This window comes from Platalea leucorodia (genome assembly GCF_965183815.1).
Source record: "Platalea leucorodia genome assembly, chromosome: 4".
NCBI classification, from domain to species: domain Eukaryota; kingdom Metazoa; phylum Chordata; class Aves; order Pelecaniformes; family Threskiornithidae; genus Platalea; species Platalea leucorodia.
This window is the reverse complement of record NC_138826.1, coordinates 88,399,270-88,420,245: the sequence shown is the minus strand read 5'-3', so window position 1 is coordinate 88,420,245 and position 20,976 is coordinate 88,399,270. Positions and strand designations below refer to the sequence as shown.

The following is a 20,976-nucleotide window of genomic DNA, read 5'->3' as shown; positions in this document are numbered from 1 at the left end:
GAGCGAGGCCCTGTTGCTGCCGCTATCGGGAGGCGCAGCCGTTACCCGCGGCGCGACGCGGGGCCGCCGTCTCGCCCGTCACAGGCGGCCCGGCCGGCTCGGCTCGGCCCGGCGGCCAGCGCGGGGCTCATGGCAGAGGTGAGTGCTGGTCCTCCCCCCTTCCCCGGCTCCTTCACCGCGGGGGTGCCCAGCCGGCTCCGCTGGGAGGGGGCGGCAGCGGAGGCTCCCGGGGCCGGGCCCGGCTCGCCCGTGGGCGGGAGCGGCCCCGCGTCTCGCCTCCTCCCGTGGGAGCCGGGCTGGACGTGCCCTGCGGTGGGACCTGCCCTCCTTCCCCGTCCGAGGTGTGGGTCCGGGGTGCGGGGAGCTCGCTGTGGGGGTGGAGGGAGCTGGCTGGCGGCTGCCCCCCCCCCCCCTCCCCCCGGGGCGGGGACCGGCGAGGGCACGGGGTAGGGGCTGCGGCCGGGGGTTGTTTGTGGGCGGGCAGGCCTGTGGGGGGATCACCGCCTGGCTCCGGGGCGGGAGGGAGCGGGGGTGGATGAGCGGAGCGTGAGTTTAAAAACAAAAGAGGAGCCGTTAACGTTGTCCTGGCGGTTGGTTTGCTGGAGGCCGGTCTGGCGCGGGCTGCGGATCCCGGCTGCCTGAGCGCCCGCCTGCTCGGTGCTTGGGGTGTCTGGGAGTCGAGTCTCATCTTGCGTGACCTGTCAAGCGCTTGCACCTTCCTCTAGGTCAGCTGCTCCTGTCACATGCCTCTCCAGACAAGTTTTCTGCTCCACGTCGCCCCAGCGAGTCCAGGGGCTTTCGAGGTGCAAGCCCTGAGACTAACCGAGAGCCCTGTCGGGGCTATGGGTTAGGGTCAGCAGACAGAGCCTCCCGAGGGGAGGGGGGTCCTCCGGGCTTCTCACAGTGGTGCTGTGTGTGTGAATGAAAGCGATACGTAGCTTGCTTGCTTGGCGTTTTAAACTCCCTGTTCTCTGACATATCCCTGTATGCGAATGTAGTAAGGATAGATCTGAAGAATCACAAAGGTCAAAAGGTGTCTCAGTACTCGTTTGGCTCGGTTCTCCATCTAAACCTGATTTTCTGGAAAATGAAAGCACATTTTCTCATATTCCTGGTCACTGCATCTTGTTCAATGTTAACGTGTAAGAAGTGATAATCATGATTAGAAATCGCTAGGGATGTTGTTGGACTGTGAGTTGAAAATAATACTGTTATTGCAATGGATACATACTGTAGAAATCAGGGTTGATTTTAGTAAGTGTTGAAAAAGTTGCAAACTGTGGTTTGATATTAATATTTTTAAAAAGTTTTTTATTTGTGACTTCTTTGAATAGTCTTTGAAATTTTTTTAGCTTTTTTTTTTTAGTTAAAGTGCTAGTGACAAAGTGACAGTTAGTGTAATAAGCAAAGAAGTTTTCTGAATAAGTGTTTTTTATCTTTCTTTAATGGTGTTAATGTTAGCAGTAATCCTATATTATGAACCTGTCATTAAATCTGCTCTGCTAGCTCTAAAACATGTTTGTATTTAGGGAAATGAAAAACTAATTTTTTTAAGATTTATTGCTGTGTTAAAAGTGATTTGGTATTAAGACACATGGGTTCAGATCCAAGAAGCATCCTGTTTTCTTGTTAAAGTCAGCAGAACTGCCAGGCAAGTCCGTTGTCCGTTTTCCTCAGTTAGCAAGTGCATTTGAAAGGCACACCTGTCTATGCCTGCTTAAAAAGAAACCTGTATCAGTGTAAATCACCAGTTCAAGTCCAAAAACTGTTAACTCCATTCCAAATGGAAGGTGATTAAGAACATTATTCCTTGACTGAGATTCCCTGAGTTTATTTGCCTCTGTGTCAAGAATGTTTTGAAAATGCTTGTTGAAACAACGCGCCAGCAGTTGTATGTATATCTGGTTAAAAGGCTTTCCAAGGTTTTGCTCACTTTCCAGTTCAGTGTCTTGTCTTAAATGTTGGTGGTGAGTTGTAGTCAAAATAAACTGTTCTCATTTCTGTATAATTCTTACAGGCAGAGTAGTTTGAAACACTTTTTCATCATACAAGAAATTTCTGTTAAAGAGAAGAAAGGTTGTCTTAAATTGTTGCAATGGGCAGGTGGTAGTTTGTGGAAGAATCTATCCTTGTAAGAGAAGGAGAGTTTCATAAACTGGAAAAATGTATGGCACTTGGGAAGTTTGCGGATACATGAATCTGATTCTGTACTTCAGTTGTACAGTTCTTGAACTGTAACGTTGATATGTTTTGTCTTTTGAATTGATATGATTATGTTTCTTTTCTTCGTTAACTGGATGAACGTAAACAAATATATTTACTTGCCATGGAGATAATTCCCTGCTAAAACTAATGATCCAGTAATAAACTCTATTGTTTGAAGTCAGCAAGATTATTTCTAACAGTCTGTCTGTACTCCTACTTACAATACTTTACTGTTCAAAAATTAGCTCGAAGGTAGCTATATCCGTGTTTATTAGGGGTCTGATTCTGAACTCATTGAAATTAATTTTGTTCACTTCTGTGACCATTGGGTCTTGCAGTTTAAACAAAACAACTTTTTGAATAGTGGATGAAATTCACTTCATAGCAGAGGGGTTTATAAGACCACTTTAATCACCTGAACCATTGTTTAAATTCCTTGGAAATACTAAACTACAGTTAAGATAATACTTAACATGACTGCATTCATTTTATTACGTGTATGTTCTTCCTGTGCAAATATCTGAGGTGATTTAATCAGTGATATTTAAAAGAATATCTGGTGAAAGTATCATTAAGTTAGGGTGACTAATGCTCTATCTTCATGTTATTAAACATGAAGAGTGAAACTGGTGAATATAGTGAACTGGCCTCACTTCCTGCTGCCTGTGCCCAAGTAGACTACGGCTGCTTAGGTTTCTGGGGGGAAAAAAAAAATGGGACAAGGTTTAATCTTAGGAACAAATTAATTAAAAATAATCACGTTGAGCTGCTCTGGCAAGTTTTTAAATTTAAAATGTGGCGGCGTACAAGTGTGTTTCCGCAAGTGTCATAAGCTGATCAAAATTGGACCTTCTGCCTTCCCAGCCTCCTTCTTCCTCTTTCTTCCTTGTGCTGGTAAGGATTGCCCTGGGAGCTGGTTCAGGAAGCTGAACTGGCTGAAAACTACCAACTTTTTTTTTTTATATAGTTTAGTTTTTTAATTGACTCAGCACCTTGAACTGACTCACCCTGCAGTTGCATACCTATCCCTGACTGTTTGAGCGAGGAGATGGGATCCGAGAAAGGGAGGGGAAGAGCGGCACTGCGTAGGCCTGAACCGGTGAGACTGATGTTACGGGACTCCGGCCTGCAACCTGCTGCTTTGCATAGGCGTACAGCCGGCATGGACCAGCTCCACCATTGAAAAACATGGTCCTGTTTGTTGCCACCCTGCTCTGCTGCTTCCTCCTTTGTGCAGGCAAATACTTGCATGGTTATGTGGTGAACTGGGTTGAGGTTTGAACTAACTTGGGGGAGGGGCAGGGAGGGGAGGGTTAGGTTTAAGCTGGATCAGTTTGCTGCACAAACATTTGTGCTGGCGCAAAGATGGGGGTGGAAGCAAGCAGTAAGGGGAGCAGGGTGTGTCTGTTTCTTTTGGTGACAGTGACACGTTATGCCAGTTTAAAGTATATTCGATACTGGCCTAATTCAGTGAGGTTAAGCTCATACGGCATTGTGGGTTTGAATACATTGTTCAGTTATGGTTCATGGGCAAATTTTACATCTAGGACCCCTTAATCCTTGGCAGCGTGTCTCTGATTTCATGATGTACTTTGAAGGGATTTTGAGGGAAGAATCTGGCCTTTTGTATAGTAACTCCAATTTTTAGTATTTTTATTTGGTACCTATTGTTTCTTTTAGTGGTACTTAATGGGAAAAATATGTTCCTGTTTATAACTGCTGTTCATCCATCAAATTTTGAAACAATGAATTTGTTCAGCATGTATATTGAGTTTTTAAATTTAAAAGACTAAAATCAGAAAACATAGTGATCAGAGTGTCCACTAAGAAAACTGAAAGATATTTTGCAGTAATAAATAGATTAAAAAACCCAAATGAACAAACCTATGAAAATGATGAGGCTGACCTAAGACATATAACTTCAGACAGTTTCCTAGGAGGTGGTATGTGACTTTTCTTCTTAAGTAACTATTTAATGTTTAGTAGTTTTCAAAATCTGTCTCGAGGCTTTCAGGCTATCACAGAAGTTGTACTTAATGTTTCAGGATGTGGATAGGCATTGGTGTTTTTTTTGTTTTGTTTTGGTTTTGTTTTTTGTTTTTTGGCAAACATCTGTGAAAATTGTAGATGCTGTGTCCCCCAGCCATTTGTCTCTACTGCTGTGCCGTAGATTGCCATACGTAATGATCCTTTCCACAAAGAAGCTGTATACAGTGTTAGGTGCTTTAGGCATAATCAGCAGTTAAATGGGTAGTATTAGCTCGATCTACCTTCACTGGTCAGTTACCTTGATTATTTTCCTTAAGTGGATTAGTGTGCTCTTACACGATTTACTCTCTTACAAGTCTGTATGGGTGGTAACCTCTCTTTGCTGGGTGGCGATGAGTAACTGTGGGCAGCAGCTACTGCTGGAAGAGGTGACCTATCTGCAGCTTTTCAATGACGTTTTCTGAAACAAATATAATGGGTTTTATTTTTGTTTGCTGCTGAATAACATCTTTTTTTTTTTTTTATCAAAGCTATTTGAGGAGCTGTTGGCTGAAAACTGCTGTCCAGAGATGTGTGTAATTTCATGCAGCGTATACAGATGGTATTTTAGTTGCGTATATGTTGTATAACAGCAGTCCTAATATAACAGACTTTGAATTTTCCACTCTTAAGCAGCATCTTTTCTGGTTGGCCCTTACAATTGTAATGAATTAGATGTGAACATTCTATTTGAACTTGAACTGGTGATAAACTGATGTGTGGTCTTTTCTCATATAAGTATGTATGCATATAAATGTATGTGTATATGACATGTGTTCTCCAAGTATAACATACTCTTCAAAGTTTCCTCTTCACTGCTTATGGTAAGGTGGCAACAATCATGACAACTAATTCAGTTCACTCTTTATTGAGGCACATCTTCCTGAAGCCCTATGATTCTCCAGAATTTCAGTCTTTCCCTCAAGCTTGAAATGACAACAGAAATAATTATCCCTTGGCTTTAATAAAAAGAACTAGTAACTGATTTCTGATGTTCATACAATAAAATTTCATAATTATTGCATGGTTGGGACTGACTATGCATTCTTTTCTAATTCGTGGAAATGGCATGATTACTGACTGTTTCCTTCTCTTGTCTTAGACTACTTTAATTTCATGTCTTATATGTTGTTCTTCTGAAATGCTTTCACATCCATATGTGGAGTAGTGAGATGAGAAGCTTCTTGTCACATGAGCTGTACTTAATCTGTCACTGACTTCTCAGGTGGTCCAGGATAATCCCTAAACTTTTTGCCTGAATCTCAGTTGACAAAGTAATACTAATATCTGTGTTAGGGAATGTGTTCCTCTGAATTACTGCAAGTGTAGAATGGTTGTGTTGCATGTCGTTGCTGTTGTAGCCGCTCATGCTGGATGGCCACCTTTATTTACGTCAGCTTTCAGAAGCAGCCGCAATTACTAGACCTGCCACTTCTTCTCACAGATTTTTTTTTGTTGTTGTTGTTGTTTTTGTAAAGGTTCAGGTTCAGTATTGGCTGTTGGTAGAAACATCTCTTGCGTTGGTACATTTATGAAACGGGATTTAAAAAAAAATCACCAATGTAGGTTTTAGCTTATCCTTTTTCTTTTCCTTTATGATGAGCGTGTATCTTGCGGCAAAGGTATTTCTTGCTATTCAGCTGTTTCTTGTACATGTGTCTGTTAGTGTTCTGTCGAGGAAAATGTGATTCAGAAATAATGTATGAATTGTCTGTGCTTGTAATAAAAGCTGGGAACTATAGGGCAGTTGGCATATCTGAAATAGTGATGGCTTTCCTGGACTGTACTCCAAACTGAGGAGAGACTGGGGCACCATGCTTTTAGTCTGAAGAACTGACTTCTTTTCCTTGGCTTTTCTTCATAGTGATTTTGGTCCTGGCAGGGTTGAGATGCTGCTGCTGTCATTCATACAGTGGTGACGGTTACTGTAAACCACCGATCCGTTACTGCGTGCTGACTCAATGGTGAAAAGTTGCTTTAATTTCCTGCCTTTTCAAGGGTAAAATAGACTCTCTATCCTGTATGCCGGTACCTGGATTCCTGTGTTTCTAATGGATGATACAGAACTTTGATCTATCTCTCACTGGAGCTGCAGTTTAAATTGGTGTGTTGATATTTCCGCTTTTTTCCTGTGGCTACTGCCAAAGAAGTTAAACTGTGTAGTAGTTCCTATCTGCTGGGATTACTCACGTTGACATAACTGAAGCATTTGTCTTTCGAGCAAATTTTCTTAACTGCTTTGCGCAGGGATAGTATCTTCTTGTGTGTTAGTATGACACCTGGCACAATATGCAGGTGGGGACATTTCATTCTTAACGTAATTTAGTCAGTAAAAGTGATTGTAGTGATACTCTTGTTTAGAATCATAGAATATTGCGAGTTGGAAGGGACCCGTTATGTGAACATTGGAAAGATATTCATCAGCACAATATTGGACGTATTTCTGAGATAGAATGTCTTCATTACTTGCAAGATGTTTGACAGGGTGGAGAGTTGACTGGTTTTGCCATGCCTTAGGACAGTGTGACATCTTTTTCCCAAATGGAAATTTTGAAGCAGTAGCTTTAAAGGGGAAACTCCCACTGTTTGTTTTTTTTTTTTTTCCCCCTGCAGAGATGAAAACTTTGGTTTATATATAAGCTTAAAGTGAAAAATGAACGATCTAGTGCTGTGTTCGATCTTGGTAGCAATGTATCTTATACTGAGCTTTTCTAAAATGACAGCAGTAGCTTTTTGCTTAGCTGCGCAGCAAAGCAAAACAGAGCTGACTGTGCAGCAGTTATCCTTCAGACGTGTCTAAATTTTTCAGTCTGTTTATGAGTATCAACAAACACTTTGTGCATACTTTTGCCATGCGTTGAATGCTTCTATTTTCTTTTAATTTAGCTTAAAACTAGTAATGGAATTCCTGAGGTTTTGAAAGGAATAGCTCTTGGCAAGCCTAGAGTTTTGAAACCAAAGGCAAATAAAGATACCACGCAAACATAGGGAGGGCTACTTCTTCAGGGAAGTATGTTAAGATTCTTCCGACATCTTAGAGTTTGTTGTATTTCTGTTTTTAAAAAAAAAAAAATCTATTTCAATTTCTTCTTTAAAGCACATTTGTTATTTTTCTTTTAAAAAAATCTTACTGGAACACAAGGGGACATTTTTTTTTCCTTGATGTCACTCAACAAGTTTAGCCTTTTCAGCCAACCATTAGAAGTAGAGGGTGTAATATTCCTTTCTTTGTAGCTGTCTGTATTTTTCGGTAGCTCAAACACTGATTGAAGCATGTAATTAGATTACAAATTTTAGTTTAAACAAAATATGCTCTTGATTTTAAATCACCACAGTAATTGTAATTGAAAGTAGTTGTTGTTATGCATCTGTCAAGTGGTACAATAATACAATAAAAAAAATTATTTACATTTTCAAAGTGTAGTTGCACTTTTTATAAAGCGTATAGCTAAGCAGCTTTAGCTTCGTGGGAATAAGAGGAGATGCGACGTAGGGAAACTTGCCTGCCTGTCACAGCCTTGTCCCTCTTCAGCATCTGTGGTGCTACTTGCTGCAAGCATCTTCCCTCTTTTGTACCCTCTCTCTTCCCACTAATCCTGAGGTGTACAACGTTGATAGAAATCTTGCATGCCATCTTCTTTATTTAGGTTACTGCATTTCTTTGTAGAGTTTCGTGGCTCTATGTGCCTTCATTCAGTCCTGCATTTCCTTGCAGTGTTTCTGATTATCATAAACATTTTGAATGTCTCGGAACTCATTATCATCTCTCTCAAACTTAACGCGTTTGATTGCCATTTGTGATGCTGCATACAGTGGTATAATCCTCTCTCGCCCAGAGCAGTTGTTTGGGAGTAACCCTCTTTTTTTTTTCCCCTCTTCTCCTTGAATCCACATTCATGTTTTATTCATATCCTTCTTCTTCCTTGTCCAGACAACATTTTCAAGACCACGTTTTCTTTTTCTGTCTTTACAAATGAAGTTTAGGCCTGTATCTGTCATCTGGAGTACTTCAAGTACCTCCTCCCTCTCCTCCTGATATTCCTATCTCTGCAATCTGTTTAAAATACAGCTGTACGATTTTTCAGTAGTGTGACTGCTAGTTTTCCGCATCAAGCTAAAGCTCATTGTCTTTGAATTCGAAGACCTGCATCTCATATTTCTGCATCATATTCTTCTTTTTCCCTGCTACCCTTGACGCTCAAATATATCTTTTCCCCCCCCCCCCCTCTTTCTTCCCCCCTCTCCATGTCTTTATTTATATTTCATGTCATATTCTTCACTTTGATTTAGGACATTTTTGAGTATAATTGTATGTTATGTACGTTAATACCACTACATGAGAAAATGATTGCACCTCTGACTTTTCTTCATGGGTATTAGAGCATCCTGTTGCCTCTCTGCTTGTACAGATGAACTACATTTTTATCTACCAAAGCTGACAGGGATGCATGTTACCTTTGGACCTTTTCTTATAGAGACCTGTGAAATGTATGTTGCTGTCTATCTTCCAAATCAGGTTCGCTTGTCTGATGACTATACTTTTTACTTTAGAGTAAGCAAAGACCACTGGTGGCATGCTTTAAACTCTATTGTGTGAGTACAATGTCAGATTTTGCAGACTTCTATTATCGTATGTGATTTCAGTTAGTAAATGTTTTTTTCTTCACATGGCAGGTTTCTTTGGTGAGACAAATCAGATGTAATCTGCAGCTTTTGTTTAAATGATACACAAATTGAATTAAACTGGCAATAAAAGTAGTATTAAGTGCCATATCCTGTACTTGACTTATTGCAGAACTAAAGCTAATGTTAACAGAGGTAATACATTTTTATTAATAAGGAAAGCCAAGTGACTCTAAATATTTTTTTTCATCTGTCATGAAACTTTGGGTCACAAGGTTTTGAGTCAGTGACTTGTGTTTGGGTTTTTTTTGTTTGTTTGTTTGTTTTTGAGAAAATTAAACTTTTGGGGCTCCTCATTATTTGAATGTTTTCGGCTGGTAATACAATGAAAAAGTGAAACAATTATAATAGTTACAATAATCCATTTTAATGTATATAGCTTGCTGTACCTGACTTAGAAATGTGTTAGGATAGTAGAATCAAATCGTTGTGAAATTCTTCTGGGTTATGGCAGCTGCCTTGTGTTTCATGCTCTCAAAATCTGAGTAGGCTTTCATGCCTTGAAATTGAGAGTGCGGTGTATGTGTTACTCATCAAGTTGTATTGCCATAAATGTAAAAGGACTAGAGCAGTGGTAGTTTTAGTGGTAATTCTCTTAGGTGTACAAATGTTAATGCTAAAGTAAGCTGGATGTTTCATACAGTATTTGTGCAGCTAGACTGGAGGTAGTCTTAAATGCTTAAATAATTGGCTCCTACTTCAAGGTTCCTAAAAGCATTTAATTGGCAAATGCTTGGATGCTCTGTGTGAACGTGAATGCCTACTTCCTTATCTTTCTGATAGCTGTCTCTTCTTCGTTTACTGTATAAATTTTAGGCGATGGTGTTCGGTTCCTGAGAGAACTTCACTTGGAATTTTGCTGGGAAGGATACCATGACATTAAGCTTTGTTGTTACAAGGCATTTGGTTAAGATATTTTAGGTCTTAAAAAGTAATGAACAAGCCAGTATTAAATACAATTTTATCCAATAAATTGTGCTCTAAAATTGAACTTTGTGGTATTTATTTAGTAGTATTATAATAATATTGTTATGCCTATATTTAGAGACATTGAGTAATACATGCCAGTCAGTCAGTCCTGCAACTCCAGAGTACTCCATTCCTAAAAATTGCTGGACTAGAAAAGAATGTATACAGGAAGGGAAAAAGGGAATGTGCAACATAGGCTTCAGACATACTATTTTCTTTTTTCATTTTATTCTTCCCACTTCTTCCTTTTTTTAGTAGACAGGTAGATGGACGAACCTTTCTTATCCAGTGCTTTTATCCTCCCTCCCCAAGTTCCAGAACTTTTTCTGATAACAGAGGTGGGGAGAGCATTTCCAGCTTGTCCTCTGGGTTTTCAGTTCTAGAGCAATGTGTGTTTTGTCTCAGAGGCACAACATATACCAGAAACTTAGATAAGCTTCTAGTTTCTGTTTAAGTGTATATTGTGACTGTTACTTTAAGATACTTATGGCCACTTAGGGTCTTGAAATATTTCTACTAGTAAAGGGCAACAAAGTGCCCTTCAAAATCTAAAGTTCAAGTTATTTGTCTTGGATTTTCTGTGCCTACAGTGAATGTGGATCATCTGACCTTCACAAATGTGTTTTCTTTTACTATTACTTTAGTCCATAAGTGTCAGTACGTTTGCTTAATAAATTTTTATTTCTTCCTGCTTCAGGGTTCCTTGTTCTGTTAAGTCCGTATAAACTGGTCCTGTAGAGCACAACTTCATATGTCTGCTAAATTTAATGTTACAGTTTCTTGAAGAGTTTGTGTTTCTTAATGTCAGCTGTAACATAGAATTCTATTTGTTAAATGGATGTAACTTAGTAATTTTAAATGGTATGTTTTTTAAATAGTTTCGTATTAAAGTAAAAAGTAGTTTAATGTTGTCAGTAGTGTGAAATTAAAAAGTACCTTTCCACAGGTTTGATTGTGCCAATACCATATCAGTTTAGCATTTTTCTGTGAATTCTTCACTGCTGATGTTAAAATAAATCAGTGCCACTTATTTATACTCAAGGTGACCCCTATCCTGTCTCCCCCCTTCAAGGACATAAGCACCTCTGATTTACCCTGGGGCTCAGCCTAAGGCAAGCTGTAAATGTTTGTGCCCTGGTTTAAATATTTGTGAAGTTTTAAGGTTCACAGGTACAAGCGTGTAAAAAATTAATTGGCAAGCAGTTAAATTAAGTTTTATGTTCGCATCTCACCTCTGATAGCTTCATGGACTCTTATCTATTGATGAGTAAATTGGAGCACAGTTTTGAGCAGCTCTTTCTTTAGATCCTGATTCATGTAAGATTTTGCTTAGTGTTTTGACTTCTCATTGAACTATAGGTGATAAAACTTAGCGAGATATGTAGAAAAAACAAGGTTCAACTTAATCATATGCCGGTCAGTTTGGAATTTACTCGTTATAAGCTCTCCTTAGGAAGGATGATTTCTTTGTAGTTCAGAGTAGGAAGATGTCTGAAGAGGAAGAAACCTGTACAGCTGGGGCTTTAAGGGCAGACTGAAGTACTTAATAAGTAGCGTACTCTAGGGAAAGCTCTTCATAAAATGATTAAGTGTTGACTACCATGAAATACTTTATACTATTAAGTAGGGTGATATTAACCAGTTGTTATGTGATATGTCAAACTCCTCTTGCATTGATTAGAAAATGACTGGTTGCAGTGGTACTATTAGATTGATTGGCTCTAGTGCTGACTGCTGACTTACAAAGCGAGCAGTGCATTAAGGATGGTGCATTGGATTCTTATGAAGTGTTCTATCATAAGCATCAGTTTTTATATCGTACACGAAATATGTAGTTTTAGGCTTTTGCACCAAAAAAAGTTAAGTATTTGTTTCAACGTGCTATGCATTTAGTAGCTAATTCCTTTGAAATTGACTGACAGAGTTATTTTATTAACTGCTGTAGTGCTTGATTACATACAGTTCTAGATTTTTTTCAAGAAAATAAACATATTTGAAGTAAGTCCTATTTTCTAATCCTGCTGTCAGATGTCAAAATGTCTAGAATAGGTATTTCTTTATGTTGTTTTCCAATGCCCCACATAAAAGTGTGTGACCTAGATGTGTGTGGGTTTTATTTTTTCTTTTAATGGAGTTATGCAAGTTAACATAGCTTTTATTGTTGATCAATAGCTAATTTTTTTTTTTGAGGGGTAGGATGGGGAAGGACAGCTAGTGTTCATTCTTTTATAGAAAGAAAATCTTTAGCTCTCTTCCATCACTTGAGTGCATTCAGCTTTATGTTCTGCTCTATCATTAGTCTGTAGAAATGCTAGCATTCAGATTGTCAAAAATTGGATATAACCCAGGAGCTGAAAAGAATGTAAACTCTTTTATAATGAAATATATAAAACTTCCTTGTCAGCAGAATAAGTGAAATACTGTATTAATGAGGTTTTTAAGGAGTTAGATTTTAGGTTTGTTCTGTATGAAATGTTATTTAAGTGTGCTATACCAAGGAAATGTAGCTTCAGAAAGCCTTCTATATTCTTGACTTCAGAACAAACAAGGAACTATCACAGAAGAAAGCTTGAGACGATGGAATAATAAAGCCTAGCAGTGTATGGTGAACAGTAGAAGTATTTTATGTATTACTTCGAATAGTAAATATTGTGGGTTGGCTGTTAGTGATTTTAGAGAGATCTTGGTTTACATTCATTGTAAAGGCTTTCTATGAATTAATTCCAATACAAACACAACTTCAGTGAAGTTACATCACTGATTACCTTTCATTATGAATGGACTATTTTGAGGTGGGTAGTTATAGGAAATTTTGTAACTACATAGGGGCATGTAAAAAGAACATAAAACTAGAAAGAATAAGGAGGTGGTGTCTTTGAAATGCAAGTCTAGAGTTATGAATAAAATGTACCTAAAACTGTCACCAAAATGTATGATGTTAAAATTTGTATGTTAAAAGCTACTTGCCGAGTTACTCATAGTCTAACCCTAATAACAAACTTCATTTAAACTTTCTTTGGGTTTCAAATCTGTATTTGTGAACACATTGCTTTTATGCTACTGGTGAGAGTAAAACCATTGTCGAATGGAAATTTGTTAAAAATCTCAGAAACCTAGAAGATGAGTTTCTTTTGCTCTGTGCTAAAATCCCATCACACTTTCTTTCCAAATCAAGATACGGAGAAGAAGAAAATTCCACTTTTTTTGTTTGTTTGTTTTGTTAAATAGTGTGTAATTCGGGACTAGGGACTTTTGCTGTTTTTAAAAAAAATATTTTTATAGAAAGGCGTTATTACTGAGACTTGAAATTTTTGTGCTGGTGCAGATACACAGTGAGTAGATCATTCCCACTTCCTATAAAGATATTTTTAAGTTGTTTGAATAGCACAATTTTGCCCAGCTGCTTTACACTTGGGTGAAGTGTTAACAGTTAAATTGGATGTCAGTAGGTTTTGGTTTTTTATTTTAACTCAAAAATAGTGACAGCATAGCTTGGGGTAGGCAGTGCACTTTTTTATACAGTTTGCTTTGCATGATCATCTTGTATGTGGACGATCAAACTATTTGTAAATCAGTTTACAGTATGCCTTACAGTATTTTTTGTTTGCTTGCTTTAAAAGGCCATGATGTGAACTGCAGCAATTTAGCAGCTGATTCGTGAGTGGTTCAGTGTTTCGCTCCTGAATGAGGTAGGGATTTTGTTGGGGGGCTGGCACCTTGTGAGGATAGTGAATTTATCCACTGGCTCCTTGGTGATGGTGGTTGCTACTTCCCAGAACTTCATTTTATTTCCAAGAAAACTGTAAATGCTTCCCTAAGAAGTGTGTGCATTCATAGGCACACATTAGGACTGTGCCTAATGTAATGAATTGTACTAGTGGGTTATGTGGTGCCCTGCAATTTTTCATACAGATTTTATTCATTATTTATACATCTATTTTAGTACTTTATTTTGCTAAACTACTAGATGTGCTTCATCTAAGGTTATATTTCACTATTGATGGCATAAGTCTATAGTAGTGACTTGGCAGAGATTTTTAAATGCTTGCAAATGTAATTAAACTGCTCAAAAGTGTCAACTATAGATGATTCTCTAGGGAAAGTCTCAAATGATTTATGTACAATACCACACAAGTAGTAGACTGAATTTTGAGGATCGTATGATTACTTGTTCCTTAGGCTATCTGATGGCAAGGAAGCCTAGATATGCTAGAGATTAAAGAACTCTGCTATTGCTTCAGTACATAGTGAGTTACAAAAATGGCTAAAATTAACATACCCATACAATTTTGTTCTATCCAGTTTGGCCCTAGTTCAGTGAATATAATAGACAAAAGGTATCATCACCTCAGCAACCCAGAATTAATGCATTTTAGATTGAATAATGTAAAAATTATACCACTGAGGCTAACTGATCCATGTTGCTGCTGTGTAGGGCTGTTAGAATGGGGAAAGTTAACGTGCTCATGATCCTGCTTGAAGTAGGCTAGTGCGATAGGACTGCCTGCAAAGGTCGCTGTCTCTGCTGCAGAAGAATTTGCATCAGTCTGTAGCACTAGGCAAGTTTCAGAATTTGACAGCAGCCCTCCTTGCAGCATACCATAGGGTTTCAGTTGCTGGCACAGCAGAAGTGAGGGATGAATATAATCTGGCTGTGGTTCCATCATATATTATTTAGAAGTTTTCCAACTGTTTGTTTTCCCTTCTGCACTAGACTTTGCTGCCCTCTCACTTGTGATGTTATAGATGTATATAGGGTGACTGAAATAATGTAAATTAAAAGTCCTCTCTCCTTCCCAAGGAAAGTAACATCAGTACACGTGCTTTGCATAATGTTCTTGCTTCTCTAGTTACTTTCCAGAACACTTGTTAAGCAGTATTGGCTTCTAAATGAAAACCAACAATTTTCTCCTACTGTAATTTAGTGGGTAACGTACAGAAATTGATCTGCATATTCAGATAGTCAGCATAGATGGGTTGGAATTTATGAAGGAGCGTAGGCATGTTAGCTTAATGATCTTTGAAATATTCAGGGTTAAATAATTTACTTGAAGTTGCACACAGTATGAAAGCACATATGTTTAGAATAAGCAAATTATTAGTGTGTTGTAATGATCAGCTATTATAGAGAATACATCCAATTCAGATGTAGAACTGGACCTGTGGAAACCTGGGGTGTTTCACATAGGAGAGCAGCCTAAAGGTTGGTGGAGTTAAACAGAAGTTGTAGGAGCTGGCCAAGATAAGATAAGGTAGTGGATGAGCATAGGGAATTGAATGGGAACTGATAAAGAAAGGGGACTAGGAATCAGTTAGGAAAAAGCTTGGTTTTTTTTCTTTGAATATTTTGAATTTTGGGTACTTGACTTAACTTATCCTAATGTCACGTGTTACATATAGAATTTGAATTACAGTGTTTTACTGTCTTACCAGTTGCTAATTATCATGTTTCTTAGTTCTAAATTACTTTCAAAATATCTGCAATATTGTTAGGCAGGGATAAGCGGCTTCTATGCTTTTGTTTTGGGGTGTCTTCCAGTGTAGACAAAGGGGTTGCAATAAATGGATAGAATATCTGGGATTAAAGTGCACCGTAAGTAGCATAATGCTTATTTCACACTGCTTATGTAACTGTGTCTAAATTTTCTTCAGTTCCTTTCTATTTCTGTTCTAGAAAATAATGTAGCTTTTGCAGATTTTGTTGTTGGATTGCAGTTTCTGTAACATACTCTTGTTGACTAATTGCTGGATGTAATGTGTTGCTTTGAGAGAAGCTTGTGTTTTGTTTACTTGTACAGTCTGAGACACACCATTTTCATTTGCTTTTGAATTTTTTATATTAACTGCAAAAGTACAGAGAGAAAGAATAGGAGTCATGGTTTATCTTGGATTATCCAAACTTGCTTTGGAACATTATTGCCAAAGGCTATTACGCTTAGTGATTATTATGTTTATGAAGTTGTTGCATTTTCTCAAACCACAATTCTTGTAAAAGGATAATTAAGTTAAAACTTGGGCTACTCTTTGCAGATTCTGTGCCAGCGCCAAAATATTTTCAAACAATATGTAGTTATAATTTCAAAGGTATCCTTTTAACTTGAAATACTAAGTAGTGTAATAAGTTTTTAAAACATACTACTGTCCTTCTAGTTTACTGAATATTAATTTTAAGGTGAAAGCAAGCCATTTATCTTGCACTGCCATTAGAAATCAGATGTGGAATGTGCTACTTTAAGCCTTCAGATGAAGTTTATGTTCTTGCTCTAAATTAATCTTTAGGCGTCGATCACAGAGAAGGCCTGGTGGGTGATATGATGGTTGGAGGCCGTCTTGGGCATAGCCATCATGAAATGACAGAGGTTTTTTTTCTTGGAGAAGTAAGGAGGGGGATCAGCAGAACTGCTGCCCTGGGCTTCCAGAGGGCAGACCTTGGCCTGTTCAGGAGCCTGGCTGACAGAGTCCCTTGGGAGGCAGTGCTGAAGGTAAAGGAGTCCAGGAAGGCTGGATGGTAATTCAAGAAGGAAATCTTAAAGGTGCAGGATCAGGCCATCCCCATGTGTCGAAAGATGAGCTGGAGGGGGAGAAGACCGGCCTGGCTGAACAGAGAGCTTTGGCTGGAACTCAGGGAAAAAAAGGAGAGTTTATGACCTCTGGAAGAAGGGGCAGGCAACTCAGGAGGACTACAAGGATGTTGTGAGGTTATGCAGGGAGAAAATTAGAAGGGCCAAAGCCCAACTAGGACTTAATCTGGCTACTGCTATAAAAGACAATGAAAATGTTTCTATAAATACATTAGCAACAGAAGGAGGGCTGAGGATAATCTCCATCCTTTACTGGATGTGGGGGGAAACATAGTGACAAAGGATGATGAAAAGGCTGAGGTACTTAATGCCTTCTTTGCCTCAGTCTTTAACAGTCAGACCGGTTGTTCTCAGGGTACCCAGCCCCCTCAGCTGGGAGACAGGGACAGAGAGCAGAATGAAGCCCCCATAATCCAAGGGGAAATGGTTAGCGACCTGCTACACCACGTAGACACACACAGGTGTATGGGGCCAGATGGGATCCACTCAAGGGTACTGAGGGAGCTGGCGGAGGTGCTCACCAAGCCACTTTCAACCCTCTATGAGCAGTCCTGGCTAACCTGGGAGGTCCCAGATGACTGGAGGTTAGCAAATGTGACACCCATCTACAAGAAGGGCCAGAAGGAGGATTTGGGGAACTACAGGCCTGTCAGTCTGACCTCAGTGCCAGGGAAGGTCATGGAGCAGATCATCCTGAGTGCCATCACCTGGCATGTACAGGACAACCAGGGGATCAGGCCCAGTCAGCATGGGTTTATGAAAGGCAGGTCCTGCTTGACTAACCTGGTCTCCTTCTATGACAAGGTGACCTGCTTAGTGGATGAGGGAAGGGCTGTGGATGTTGTTTACCTGGACTTTAGTCAGGCCTTTGACACTGTTTCCCAAAGCATTCTCCTCAAGAAGCTGGCTGCTCACAGCTTGGGCAGGTGTACTCTTTGCTGGGTAAAAAACTGGCTGGATGGCTGGGCCCAAAGAGTTGTGGTGAATGGAGTCAAATCCAGTTGGCGGCCGGTCACAAGTGGTGTTCCCCAGGGCTCAGTACTGGGGGCAGTTCTGTTTAATATCTTTATCGACAATCTGGACGAGAGGATCGAGTGCACTCTCAGTAAGTTTGCAGACGACAGCAAGCTGGGTGGGAGTGCTGATCTGCTGGAGGGTAGGAAGGGCCTACAGAGGGACCTGGACAGGCTGGATCGATGGGCCGAGGCCAACTGTATGAGGTTCAACAAGGCCAAGTGCCGGGTCCTGCACTTGGGTCACAACAACCCCATGCAATGCTACAGGCTGCGGGAGGAGTGGCTGGAGAGCTGCCTGGTGGAAAAGGACCTGGGGGTGTTGGTTGACAGCCGCCTGAACATGAGCCAGCAGTGTGCCCAGGTGGCCAAGAAGGCCAATGGCATCCTGGCTTGTATCAGGAATAGTGTGGCCAGTAGGACCAGGGAAGTGATCGTCCCCCTATACTTGGCACTGGTGAGGGTGCACCTCGAGTACTGTGTTCAGTTTTGGGCCCCTCACTACAAGAAGGACATTGAGGTGCTGGAGTGTTTCCAGAGAAGGGCAACGAAGTTGGTGAAGGGTCTGGAGCATAAGTCTTATGAGGAGCGGCTGAGGGAGCTGGGGTTGTTTAGCCTGGAGAAGGGGAGGCTGAGGGGAGACCTTATCGCTCTCTACAACTACCTGAAAGGAGGTTGTAGCGAGGTGGGGGTCGGTCTCTTCTCCCTAGTAACAAGTGATAGGATGAGAGGAAATGGCCTCAAGTTATGCCAGAGGAGGTTTAGATTGGATATTAGAAAAAATTTCTTCACGGAAAGGGTTATCAAGCAAGAGTTCCCATCCCTGGAGGTATTTAAAAGACGTGTAGATGTGGTGCTTAGGGACATGGTTTAGTGGTGGACTTGGCAATGCTAGGTTAACGGTTGGACTTGATGATCTTAAAGGTCCTTTCCAACCTAAATGATTCTATAATCTTTTGTGGGGTAGGGGGGGATGGACAGACAGACAGACAAAAATCTTGCTGTTCACAGCTGTTGTTACTGAACACTTCAATAATTAGGTTTAGCAAATCACAAACTTCCAGAGGTTTCATGCTGTGTGTTTATGTAAAGTATAGTGTAAATACTGAGTTGGATAATGCTTGAGCTGGAGTTTGTAAGGATGCTTGACATCCGTAGTTGACTTTTTAAAAAATGATGGGAATGACTTCCATCAGTCAAATGAAGCAGCTTACATGTCAGGAGCTTGATCTTAACTTGTACACTTAAATGAAGTTTTATGTTCTTGTTTTAAAGAAAATGCAAAGTAAGTGGACTTTTTTTTTTTTTTTAAACAAAATCTGTACTGAGTAAATGGTCACTAATCCTGTTTCTAAACATTGAGGAACTTTTGCAGCTGTATTTGTGCAAAATTTTTCATACTTTTACTGCAGTATAAATGGAAGTTAGAAATAGCACTGCTAGCAGTTTTAGAATGCCAGCATGCTGCTTGTTTAAGTCTAGGTTTAATAAGCCTTATCAATACTATTCTTGATATTGCAACTGAACTGCTATGTTTTTTATAAAAATCTTACTTTTCCCAACTTTTAAACAGATTTTAGTACTTGCTTGAAATTATACTTTGCACACGTAACTGTAGCTTTATATGAACTTACCTTTACATAAAATACGCTGAAAGAAAGCAGTTTGAGAGGCTACAGCCTGTTTTCTTTTCCGTTAGGTGTTCTATAGGTTTCTGTAAAAGTGGTATATTCTGTAAAAGTTGATCTATTTTAGCAGATCCCTGTAATATCTCTTTACATTATAATGAAGCTGTATTTTCATGACCACTTCAAAATGGTCAAGGTGTGACCTGTTGCCAGAAGAGTATGATTTGTCCTTAGGCCTCATGGTTCAGCCTCCCTTTAGTTGGCACTAATAACAGTGTGGCCTTCTGATCAGCTAGATGAAGCACAGTGGTTTGGATTGAAGCTTGTCTGGCTAAATAGAAGATTAGCCAGAGCAGGGAAGACCATGTCTTTCAGCTGTAGTCACCTTTAGATCAGCTGAAGGTAACACAAAATAGCATTCTGAGGAAAAGCACAGCAGTTGATTTAAAATATCCCGTCTCACAATGACTGTTTAATTCACAAAAGGAAAACTTCACACTACTTGATAGCCATGCACCTATTTTCTATACATGGGAAGAAATAATATGTCCTTGTTATAAATTGAATTTGTATTATCTCAGAAACATAGGCTTGGTTTTGAAAAGGGGTGTTTTTGTTATCTCTTACCTCCTGTCAGTTCTATTAGACATAATTCTAGTAGAGAATTTAAAATAACGATTTATTTTTGGTATTTTTCTGGGCTTCAGTGTCAATATATAAAGAACAACAACTTGAGTGGGACATAGATATGTAAATATTAGTATTGAGTCATTTGGACTTCTCTGTGATTTCACAACAGTAGTAAGAAATTATTTTAATTTTTTTTTTTTTCAGGGAAGCAAGCGGGGGTTGGCAATGTAAAAGTTTATGGAGTAGCCCAGTATTTAATCTGCAATATTTAGAGTGGCCTTTAGTTAGTGTTACACAACTGTTTTGATTATCAATATTCACTGGTTTAACTTTTTTTTTAAAGGCATACAGTCATCTTAGTTATTCTCTTTAGGTAACTAATATCAAGTGCTCTGGTTAAAGTACATCAGTACTACTCATAATGGAAATTATATATGAATAGAATACAACTGAATTTCTTCTGTAAATAGGATTTTTTACATCCTTTTCCCCACCTCCCAGTCATTCCTGTACCACACATACTTAAATATGGCTACTGGGACACAATTAATGTAGTGTGGTTTTTTAAATTGTGAAAGAGAATATTTGAGAGAAACTCAAAACTTTTACAAGTTTAGCTTTAATCTTGCGTATATGGTTAAAAGAGCTTTTGCAATTCCAACTGTTTTGAAAGCTGCCTGCCTGTAATATTAAAATCTTTGACATAAAATGTGACCCTTATTAACATGAGCATCTGCTTATAAGAGTAGAAAAAGCACCCATTTTCTTTAACCTTAACCTTAATATTTCCTTTTAAGTATAAATACTTGTTGCTACCTATAAAATAATTGTGCTTTTGGTTATGTTCAGCCTTCTCCTGTACTGTCTGCCTAGATTAGTGCTGTTCCTTTGATGTGCAGAATAAATTAAGATGCAAAATTATTAGGGATTTCTCCTCACTGTTAAGTTCAGAATGATGGAAAGATTATTACATGAAACTTAAATTCTTAATGCTAACTTGTAGTTTTACTGACTGTGAGGGGTGGTCTTAGACACAGCTGTTCACAGGAATTTTTTCTCTGTTCTCCCCAGAAACATCCTATCTGTTCCTGTTGCTTGAAGGCAACAGAAACCCCAGGTTTCTGGGGTTGCACTGAATCAGTGGCAAGCTTGTGATGTTAATTGCATATTACTAGTAACATCTGGTTTTGCTGTTCATACTGCTGTCTTTTTCTGGATAGACTAAATAAGCAAGAACAC

The 20,976-nt window shown here is 39.3% G+C and overlaps 1 protein-coding gene across 2 annotated transcripts in view; it reads left to right on the top strand.

Annotated features, from left to right (window-relative positions):
• The first annotated feature begins 55 nt into the window (after positions 1-55).
• Positions 56-20,976, top strand: part of FRS2 (fibroblast growth factor receptor substrate 2) — a 61,257-nt gene continuing 40,336 nt past the window's right edge. Inside the window, exon 1 of one of the 2 annotated variants that reach the window (XM_082310270.1) lies at positions 56-138. The gene's annotated coding sequence lies outside the window, so the exon portion shown is untranslated. Of the gene's footprint in view, positions 139-772; positions 804-20,976 lie in introns of those variants that run through there. The other variant, XM_082310271.1, reaches the window with a different exon arrangement.